We start from the raw sequence: 11,665 nt of genomic DNA on the forward strand, positions 1-11,665 counted from the left end.
TTACTTGTTTTTTTTTTTTCTTTTTTCAATTATTTATCTTGAACTCCACCACTTAGGTGAAATTTCTGAATGCCATTATGGAAATTGTATTGTGTAGAACAGTGAGTCTCAACAGGAGTGTCACCACTGGTGTCCTAGCTGTAGCACAAGCAAGAAAACTGAGAAGTCCTAATTTTCACTCCTAAGTTATTAGCCTGGATCTGGGTGTATATGTGTGTGTATATATTTATGTGTATGTATATATATATATGTGTGTGTGTGTGTATATATGTATATGTGTGTGTGTGTATATATATGTGTATGTATATATATGATTATGTATATATGTGTGTGTGTGTGTGTGTGTATATACGCATATATATCTATATATACTCACACATTCATATTTATGTACACCTATGCCTGGGCAAACATATACATGTGCGCGCACACATTTGTTTACATTTTTGGAAATCATTTTATTGTGTGAAATTGACAAATATAATTTACAATAGAAATCTAAATTCATTCTCATTGAAATTCTGTTGACTCCAGAGCTCACCACAGATTGCTTGCCTCTGACTGTCACTCACAGCCAATTCCTTTGTTGTTTTACTCTTCTTTCCCCAGAGCTGTTAAACGTTGTCTGCCTCCTTTAGCCTCTGTGACTGCCACTTCATTGGTTGTTTTACTCTTCTTTCCCCACAGCGTGACCGACAGACACACTTGTTTCATTATTATTACAAGATTGTTATTTTGTCATCATTGTATCTGCAGAGTTTTAAAGTTTGTTCCCATATTGTAAATTTACAGAATTTATAAAATTACTCAAAATCAACTCTTTTGTTCCCATATTTCTCTTGAAATGCTGCGTTTCTTTCAATTAATTTTAAACATAACGGCGGTGCATCTGCATGGCCGCAGCTCTCAGCTGAAACTATTACTCTTTTACTTGTTTCAGTCATTTGACTGTGGCCATGCTGGAGCACCGCCTTTTAGTCGAGCTAATCGACCCCAGGACTTATTCTTTGTAAGCCTAGTACTTATTCTATCGGTCTCTTTAGCCGAACCGCTAAGTTACGGGGACGTAAACACACCAGCATCGGTTGTCAAGCGATGTTGGGGGGACAAACACAGACACACAAACATATACATATATACGACGAGCTTCTTTCAGTTTCCGTCTACCAAATCCACTCACAAGGCTTTGGTCGGCCCGAGGCTGTAGTAGAAGACACTTGCCCAAGGTGCCACGCAGTGGGACTGAACCCGGAACCATGTGGTTGGTAAGCAGGCTACTTACCACACAGCCACTCCTACGCCTATATTAGGAAAAAAAAAAAGAATTTAGTAAAAGAAATTTATATCATGTCATTTAACATCAACTTATCTATGCTTGCATGGGTCAGAATTTGTGAATGGCAGACTTTCTATGGATCGATGCCCTTCCAGTCACCAACACTCATTTCTAAGTTATTTTTTACAGAAAACTACAGACAGACAACATTGCTTCTATGAAAGTGATGCTAGCCATCATGAGATGTCAAGTAAAGGGTAAATTAAACACACACACACCATGCATGCATGAGTCGTTGTCTGACTGGCTCCCTGTACCGGTGGCACGTAAAAAGCACCATATGAATGTGGTCGATGCCAGCTGACTTGCAACAGTATAAACAGATTAATGGTACAAAGTGTATTGGTTTCAGAGGGCCTATGCCACTTCCTGCAGATCAAACAGGTCCAAAATTTTTTGTTTGTAATAGGCGTGGGTGTGTGGTAAAAAGCCTGCTTCCCAACATGGTTGTGGGTTCAGTCCCACTATATGGCACTTTGGGCAAGTGTTTTCTACTATAGCTGCAGGCTAACCGAAGCCTTGTGAGTGTATTTGATAAGATAGAAGCTGAAAGAAGTCTTGTTTTTCACAAATAGAGTTACAATGTTTTTGAATGACTTTTGTCAATGTTATGAATTTTTCCATTTGATAGCCATTAGTTTTAGCTGACTGCAGAAGCAAATTGCGCATAATTTTGTTTACAGCTCTTAGTTCAGTGTCAATTTTAACATGGAGTGCAAAGTCGAGCAAATTGATCCCAGGACTTATTCTTTGTAAGCCTAGTACTTATTCGATAAGTCTCTTTTTTCTGAATCGCTAAATTACATTTGTTGTCAAGCAATGGTGGTGGGGGACAAATACAGACACAAATATATAAATACATATATATATATATATATATATATATATATATTTATATATGACAAGCCTCTTTCAGTTTCCGTCTACCAAATCCACTCACAAGGCTTTGGTTGGTCCGGGGCCATAGTAGAAGATACTTACCCAAGGTGTCATGCAGTGGGACTGAACCCAGAGCCATGTGGTCGGTAAGCAAACCACTTACCACACAGCCACTATATATATATATATATACACACACACACACACACACACTGGGTGGTTGGTGTAAGGAAGGGTATCCAGCAGTAAAAACCGTACCAAAACAAGACACAGCAAAGTCTGAAGTAGTCTTCTGCCTGGTCAGCTCCCATCAAACCGTCCAACCCAGACCAGCTGGAAGGCAAACATTAAACAATGATCACACATTAGACGGGTGTATACATATTTATTGACACAGCGTCAGTTACAAAGACAAGTGTTCCAGTTGATCTGACCTTCCCAGCCTGCTCATGAAGTTAACACACAAGTGGCTGAGGACTCCACACACACACACACACACATAAATGACGAAACATCGATGTCTGTTGCTCTGAGAAAGGACCTATGTGAGTTGTCTAGTTTCACTCTGACTTACTTTTGGATTGCTTTATTTTTTCTACACCAGGTGCATACAGAATATAGTCTCTTACGCCGAAAAAGACAGCCAACTCACGAACTAACAACACACATACCTTGTCTATGTGCGTTGGATTTTGTCCATGCTGGTGGCATGTACAAAGCACCATTTGAACATGGTTGATGCCAGTGCTGGCTGACTAGTCCTGTGCTGATGGCACATAAAAAGCATCATTTGAGCATGGTCATTGCCAGTGCCACCTGACTCGTTCTCACGCCAGTGGCACATAAAAAACACCATTCAAGCATGGTTGATGCCAGTACTGGCTGACTTGTGAGTGGTTTTGGTACACAGAATCTGAAAGAAGCCTGTTGTGTATATATCTATGTATGGCTTTGCCCCACCCCCCCATTTGACAACCAGTGTTGGTGTGTTTACATCCCTGCAACTTAGCAGTTTTGCAAAAGAGACTGATAGAATAAGTATTAGGTTTAAGAAGCAGGTTTTCCATCCCTCTAAGTTTTAGATATAGTCCACACAGAATGACACCCAGGACATTGTAGCCGTGAGCCAATCAGATCATTTGATTGGATTTGCTAGACAATGTATGCGTGTGTAGCCTTGTTGTGATACATTAATATTTGTGAATGAGCATCAACTGTCTTACAAGTGAGGTTATAGTAAAAACATGGCAACAGGAAGGACATCTGGCTGTAGAGAAATTTCCCCAACTGGTAACAACCATCATCTGACTTATGCAACCAGGGATAAATGGACGTTTAAACTGTGACGATGACTTGGTCCTCTAAACACTAAATTTGCTTCACCAACATTCTAGTCTTTCAAACTCCGAGAAACAGCAGTCAAATCTCCCTCAAATCACATCCTACTGTCTGAAAAGAAAAAGATATTGAATGATTTAGTCTTAAATACATTGAAGAAAGAAAGAAAAAAAACACAACTGGAATATTTGTTTGGGTTTGTTCAGTTTTTAAATCGTATTTCACAAAACAGATGCAACAATTGCTAAGAGTTAAACCACACAACTCGGATATCATTAACCACAAGTTGTATGGAATTCATTTGAGACTTAAAGCAAGATACTAGACACAGTAAACCAAAGATGGGTAATCCAGTCTTCCCTGGTCTTTTCAATAACTCTTCTTTATGACACCGAGCACTGAATGCATTCAGAAACACTTAAAACTTCGTGCTTTTCAAGTTTTCCATTAGAAAAAGTCTAGAAAAGTCCTATCTGGAGAAATTGACGCACCAAATCAGTTTCGTAACTTTCTGAAAAAGATTTTTAAATGAATTTTTACAGGGACAAGTCATCTGAGGGTTGTAGATTACAAATATGTTGTTAGAAATGAAGGAGAGGGAAAATGCCAAGGAACTTTCCAGATCATTCTAGACTTCACAAGACTTTTTAATTTTCATAAATCAAATTTTGCTGAGAGACGTTTTCGACAGTGTAAATTTAAAAACGATAATGTTTGTATCAAAATCTCGTGCATTTTTTGCCTTCTCCATTTTCTAAAACGATTCTAAAACACAGGTTGGTAGGTCGCGGTTGGAACCTGCTGAATCAGAGAGAAAAGTATATTGTCCATTATAATGGAGGACTCAAATACGCAAGCAACCACCCTCTCCTGTTTTCCAAAACCTTGGGTAGCCTTTAAATCTGTAAGGTTGCTATCCTAGAGAAAGTAGCCGAATTTTCCTCAAATCACACCCTGTCGTTTCAAAAAACATTTAGCTTGTTATGTATTCAACATATGTATTTATGTGGGTAACCTCTAAAAGTAAATAGTTCGGCATGCTGGCGACTCCACACCCAGGCGTTTTTGGCATACTGCATATATATATTACGGAGATGTACTTGCATAGCAAGTGACCTGATCTGAGATTGTGTGCTGAAACAAAAACAATTGCAACTTCCACGCTGCAATTATGTTTATATATATATATATATATATATATATATTACACTGAGGTCTTCCATTCTGACTGTTTCATCCATAATTCATTAGATGCATACACTTCAAGTATTTCGCAGAAATATGCTTTCTGGTGGAGATAAGATAATTCTTACGTTTCATAATAAATAAATGTGAACAAAACAAGGGGAGAATGTTTGTGTAAATTTATGAAAATTGGTGGTAATGAAGCTTGGAGCAGCAGAGAGGAAGAACGGCCTAATAAAAAATTTGTTCAACATAATCGGAATTTCTGCAAAATTTCATTAAACCCCAACCACCGAAACAAAAAAAAAACCATGCATTCTTTGAAAAGGTGAAATCGAAGGTGGACGCAACCAAACTAGTTATGCGCTTGTTTTAAAATGATGGTGATATATATATATATATAAACCGGTTGATCGATAATAAGTTGATCATGGATGGATGGAGGGGGGGACTGTAACTACAAGAGTAATAATATGGAACGAGTATCATCTCTAGTCCGCAGAGGATGTAGAGCGAGGGTGCGACAACTCCCTCGTACAGACCAGAGATTCTTCCCATCAATATATGTATTTTCGGTGACAGCAGGTAGAAAATACATATATATGTTACAGATAAAAAGTTTCAATCAAATCCTCAGAAAATAACCGTCTTTTAAAGAAAGAAAAAACTATGAGGGGGAGGAAAGAGAGACAAGAGACAGAAGCCATGTTGCGTGTGTCAAGACTAAGGAAAATTCGAGAGAGAAGAATGGCGAGTCTAGCGTGTGAGTGAGTGAATTAGAGATAGTTGTAACTGTCGAAATATATAGTCCCCCAAAATAGGACGTTACGGCGAGAGGGCTACAACAGGCGTATTATTTGAATGGTGACATTATATACCAACTGACATTTTGACGGAGAAAAACGCTTACGTGGTCAATCGTTTGATGCGCTAGAAATAACAGCAAAACCAATTCATCCTCCTGTCTTTAAAAAAAGAGAGAAAGAGACAATGAATATAGAAAAGGATTCCAGCTTTGACGAACTGGTCTGTGTAGACGAGATGGCCAAGGATGGAACGATCAAAGCTGTCATACAATTGGTATTTTTAACAATTATAATAAATAAATTTTAAAAGAAAATCCCGAAAAACAAATCTGTGGGCGAACATTTTTTTTTTAAATCAAAATATTAAAAACTTAAAATTCTCCGGCACTTTTACGCTTCCGAATTCAAATCTTGCCGGAATAAAACTTCGTTTTTATCATTCCGGGGGTCGTTGGTGTAGACTGACCCCCACCGTTTCCTCTTAAAATTGCTGGCTTTGTGCCTAAATTAGAAACTTAATATTAAATAATAAAAGAAAGCTACCCCCGGGCAGTTAGAGGGAGGATGGGGGCTTGAGAAACCATCAAAATGATAGCTGCTAAATTATTAACGAATTAAAAAAGATATGTAGGTTTTCATTCAAAATTTGACCTTTACACAGCAAAAACTTAAAAAGCCGCAATGACAAACGATCTAATGAATGAAATGCGGGGGAAGAAGCTTCTATAATACCCAGGTTGCTGACCGCCGTTGTAGAAAGAGGCCGCATCATTCAGATTGCACACCCTGAATAAAAACGGGGATGAATTGCACTAGATAGAGGGTAGGTTTTAAATAACGCTTATACACATTTTATATATTTATTCTTCTGCCGGAATGCGGCCTCCTAGGATTCAAAGAGCAATTTATAATCGACCCCGGTACTTCCTCATCTCCATCAATCGTTTGAAAAGATACGTAGAAAGAACGACACAACAGCAGTTTTAGATTTAAACCGAATAGACGGGATGGACACGGGTGGAAACTATATGCAACAATGACTTAGTCATTATACTTGTAACCTTCCACCTAAAACGTGATGGTCACTACTGGAACGCCAGTTGATCATTAAAACGCTGCTTTATTCAGAGCCGAGAATACGAGCAAACGCGCGAGTGAGCCACAGAACGGTTGCTGGGAATACTAAACACAGCAGCCAAATCTCTTCTACTGTCTTTGAAATAAGGAATGGCTTATTGGATGTGGTTGGGGCTAAACAACAACGATATCGATTTAAAACAAGTCTCATGAAATAATGACCGAGCAGCAGATTTGATGTATATATTATTAGTAGGTAGGAAACACTTGGATTAATAATAATAATGGCAGTCTGAGATTACACGTCGTGTCTAAATAAACGGATAGTAGGTAGGACTGGTAAAAATGCCTTGGAGCTTAGCTTAGGTCTGTTGTACAGATTTTATTCAGATTCGGGGCTAAACAATACGATATCGACGATTAAAAACTATATAAACCGAACAAAATGACTGCTGAGCAGCGGTAATGTCTGTAGTAGGTTTGTATGAAGAAAGATGTTGGTGACTAAATGGTAATATTGTAAAGTAAGCAACATGGCGTCATGTTCAGTAGATTCTAGAACTTTAAGTGGGAGAGGAGGGGGGGGGGGATTACCGATTTCCTTCTTAAACACACAGCAGTGTAATTTGAAGTACATAATATCATGAAATAACTGAATATTTCTGTCTATTAAACAAAATGATGAAAATGTATTGAAGAAAAAAAAAACTGATAAAGAAACAATACGAAAAAAATAAAATCTAATTAGAACTGAAGAGTTAATTTCATTAGAATTCAAGTCATTAGGACATGGAAACGGTTTCAAAAAATTTTTTTTGGCATATAATGCAGATATTCTAGCGATAAAATATCTTTCTACATAATTTTCAAAACGCTATATATAGTTTGACCTATGACCAAAAGGTTTCGAGTCGTGACTACACTGCCTCTCTTTATTTTAGAAACCAAGGACATTATTTAATGATAGATCGGGATGATATTTGATTGCTAATTAACTTGAGCAGCAGACATATGCGAAGATGTTCCAAACGTGGCTACCCTGTCACTTCATATGGCATAACTACGCTTTGGTGCCCCATGGATTTCCCCTGAATTTTCCTTATAGTGCAGATTTTTTTTAAATGAAATTTTGCAGAGAAGACTATTCGAGAGTGTAGATTCCGATCGTGTTTATAACATTAAGACAACATTTTGGATAAGTTTCGGATCAATCTATCAGGCCCCGTTCCAACTGTGTTCTTTAAACCACTTAAACTTTTTTGAAATCTACATTTCACTAAGTTACCAAGTAACAAAAGCCAAGAAAGGACACCAAATTGTTAGGTCTTATATAATCTGTCCCCTTTTCCGCATATATGATGGAAGAACATCCATTATCATCAAACCATGAAAAAAAAAAAAAAAGAAATCGGAAACTACGTGGTCACACGACGACCAGCTAGAAATAGGCGCCAAAATAATCTTTAGACCACACCCTAGTCTCAGGACACGATCGTAAGATACTGGAATGATTAATCACGGTTAATTGAATAAATTCCTAGTTGTTAAATATGTATGTGTATAGCCATATTACAATGCTACTAGAAGTTACTTTTTAATAACGATTCCTATTCCATTTATCAGAAGATGGAGAAGCTGCGGCAGCTTCGCTTCGTCTCTCGCCAGACAATGACGGTTGGCGCGCAAGAACCAATGAAGATGCTTTCTATGTGTCAGTAAACCCGCTAGAAACAACAGTCCGTATCGTACCTCATATGACATTCTGCAGTCCAGGAATAACGGGAAAAATTACGTCATGTAGTTACAGTAGCAAATATATTGTTTGACAGTGAGGAAGGATAGAAAGGGAAGGTCACTGGAATGTCTCATGATCATGATGTTTAGCCCTAGGTCGGCTACGGAACTTGACCAGAGGTTAAACAAGCAATGGTTGGTTGCGGTGATAGTATGGAAGCACCATGCTGATGTGATCTTCACCTTTCCTTAATTTAAAAACATGAAAGCCCATTTCATTACGGTAAATTATCTGAAACCAACCATTTTAGCGATTTAATTCTATGAAAGGTTGTACAAGATGCCATGTTTTAATACGTATTGTGTATTTTACATATGTTCACAATATGTAGACACGCATAAACACATCTATATATGCTTATATACACTTATTTGAAGCTAGGCATTATATTCTACATTAAGAACGGAATAGAAACCATGAAAAGACTGATTGACACATCGAACGAAGCACGATGCAATCCACCTTCTCAGAATCGCTTAACTCTTGCCAGCATGGAAAGTGGACATATATATAACCATTATATATATCTAAATGCATATACATAAATTCAAAAACATGTATATACATTTACACATTCAAATATTGGCAGCCATTTGTACACGCCAGTAGAATGCAAACGTTGCGATAAAAAGTCACGTGTCTCATGAATGTAGTTTGTCCAGACATGGAACTTGAGTTGTTGCCTTTCTTTAGTTACTGTACAAAGACTATATTCCAATATACATGGGTTTAAATATTACACACACACACAATGGAAGCCGCTCACATTGTTACTAAATAGGTTTTGCCCTTAAAGTTTGAAATCTCATTTAAAATAAAACACTGACGAAATAAGTGGCGAAGCCTCGTGGGTGTAAGCTAGTTGTGGTGGATTCATTGGTGATGCTGGGAGACTGACATTAAACTGATAGATGCGACTACAAGTAATTTGCCCTGATGCGTGCGTGTACGAAGATATATATATATATTACACACACATACACCGACAGAGGCTTTTCAAAATTAATTACAAATATTAATTACAAGCATTTTGTACTTTTATCCTGATGAACTGTTTCCTGTTTACCATGAAGTTACGATCTTAGTGTAGCTGAAATGTGTGAATTCTTTCTCTCTAACTATTTCATCCATCTTGTGAGACTGTTGTGATAGGAAAAGAGCACGGAATCGAAAAGGAGCGGAAGCCAAAAAAAGAAAGAGAAAATTCTTCTATAGAAGCAAAAGAATCATCCAATTCGTTGCTCTTTTCCTTTTTTTTATTAGATAAAGATAGCTATTCTGAAAGCCAGTCCATTCTATCACATGAGATTACCCCACAAAATGCTTGAAACAGAATTTAAGGCGTTAAGCTGGACGACGTTTTACTTCGACCACAAAAAAAAAAAAAAAAAAAAAAAAAAAACGTGATCGTTGATTCGATGCAAATACCGCAAGGTACCTTTGCCGACGATCAACGATTGCACAATTCACCAGCTTTAAAAGAACAAGACCAGAAATTTGGAGGAGGGTAATCGATTATATTATCGATCACAATGCGTGACTGGCACTTTAGTTTTATAGAACTTAAAACAAAATCAAAGCTGACACCGGCAGGGTTAGAACCCGGAATCGTAAGAGAGCCGGTCGAAATACCGTTAAGTATTATCTCCGACGTTCTAACCATTTTACCAATCCATTAATGAAATAACAGTAATTTCTAATTTTGGGCAACAAGACCAGCAATTTTTGAAGTATTTGAAATAATGGTAATAAATAAGAAAACAAGTATGTTTTTTTTTTTAAATTCAAAACATTTATTTTCTTTTTAACCGATAGATAGCAGCTGACAATTACTCGACTATGTAAGATATTTTATATGTGCGTGTATGTGTGTGTGGAACAACTTAACGGACGAGACTTGGTTGTTGGATATGGCCCATCATGTTAGGCATTCCTGTAGAATTAGAGTCGGAAATTAATGAGCCTAAAACACTAAATCTAGGACGAGTTTTTTCTTTCTTTTCATACATCGTAGATTTACTATTCAATAAGGAAAAAAAATTATTAACTTGACCACTTCCCGCAATTAATCCGCTTCGACTTATTTTCAGAGTGTTTTTAGCAATTTAGAGATGAGGATTCTCCAAAAACGTTTAACTTTGTGAGGAATAAAGATCTGAAGATATTCTTTTCGTGAAGTCAAAATCGAAAAGAAAATTTTTTAAAAAAGCGAGGAAAGTACTAAGCATTTCTAACTATCCAAGTTTTCCTTTCTTTTCAACTTGCAGAATCATGAATACGTATAAAAAATAAAAACAACTCGTCCTAAGAAAACTCCTGTATTTTAATTTCCGACTCTATTCTCCATGAACGCCTATTCATATATAATGGAGAGGGAGAGAGAGAGAAAGGGAACTTTAAAGAGCAATTGACAGAAGTGTTTGTGAAAAATAGTCTTTGGTTTCAAGATTGAGGTAATTCTTTTTTTGTTTAGGTTGATTAAAAAATAATTACAAACTAAATAAGGGAAAATATAAAATATTGCAAAGTAATGAAATGGAAAGGGGGAGAAGAAAAAAAAAAGGTCAAAATAATTACTTGAAGAAGTCAATAATACATTTGTTGTAGAAAGAAAATTTTAAAGCATTTCGACCATTAAAGGCGAATGATTGGTTATACAGAAATTTCAGAACAAGAACAAGGAAAAAAAAAACAGAAGTAACTGTGTGCTTTCATGACCGAAATCTTAGGTTTTCTTCTTTTGAATGTATTTGATATTATTAACTTAGCCATTTTTCACAGATGCCTTCAGCAGCAGTAGTGTTCTTTTTTAAGGAATAAAAAGGGGGAAATATGGTGGGATTTTCTTCTTCCTTGTTACCTTTTTGTGTTTGTTAATGATGTCTCTTAGTATAAAAGACTAATTCTGTTATAATCGCTAACCAGTCGGAAAAGAAACCGGTAAAGCTTTTTAAGTGGATTTGAAGGGCGAAGTCAAGTAGATGCAATTAGACAATTATAGTTTCCATTCACTTCTAGGATGTGATTTGATTTATTATATAGGACATAATATATATGGAGCTCATTACTTTGATTCTGCAAACCTACTTAATATATTAAAAAGCAAGCGGCATATTCTTATTTTAATCTCAGAAAAAGCAGAAATATTGGTTGTTTAATTAAAAACATGAGGCATGTTGTGTGTTGATTTTTTTTTTTCCTTTTTCTATATCCATTTTATTCATGAGAAGGCGTCACAGCATTTTGGGG

The 11,665-nt window shown here is 36.7% G+C and overlaps 1 long non-coding RNA gene across 1 annotated transcript; it reads right to left on the reverse strand.

Annotated features, from left to right (window-relative positions):
• Positions 1 to 2,580: 2,580 nt before the first annotated feature.
• On the reverse strand, positions 2,581 to 11,659 carry LOC128250922 (uncharacterized). The gene is made up of 2 exons (XR_008266859.1): positions 5,649 to 11,659; positions 2,581 to 3,664 (listed from the first exon to the last, which is right to left on the reverse strand). It is a non-coding gene; the product is annotated as an uncharacterized LOC128250922 (long non-coding RNA).
• Positions 11,660 to 11,665: the final 6 nt, after the last annotated feature.

The sequence above is a fragment of the Octopus bimaculoides genome, chromosome 26 (assembly GCF_001194135.2).
Source record: "Octopus bimaculoides isolate UCB-OBI-ISO-001 chromosome 26, ASM119413v2, whole genome shotgun sequence".
Lineage (NCBI taxonomy): Eukaryota > Metazoa > Mollusca > Cephalopoda > Octopoda > Octopodidae > Octopus > Octopus bimaculoides.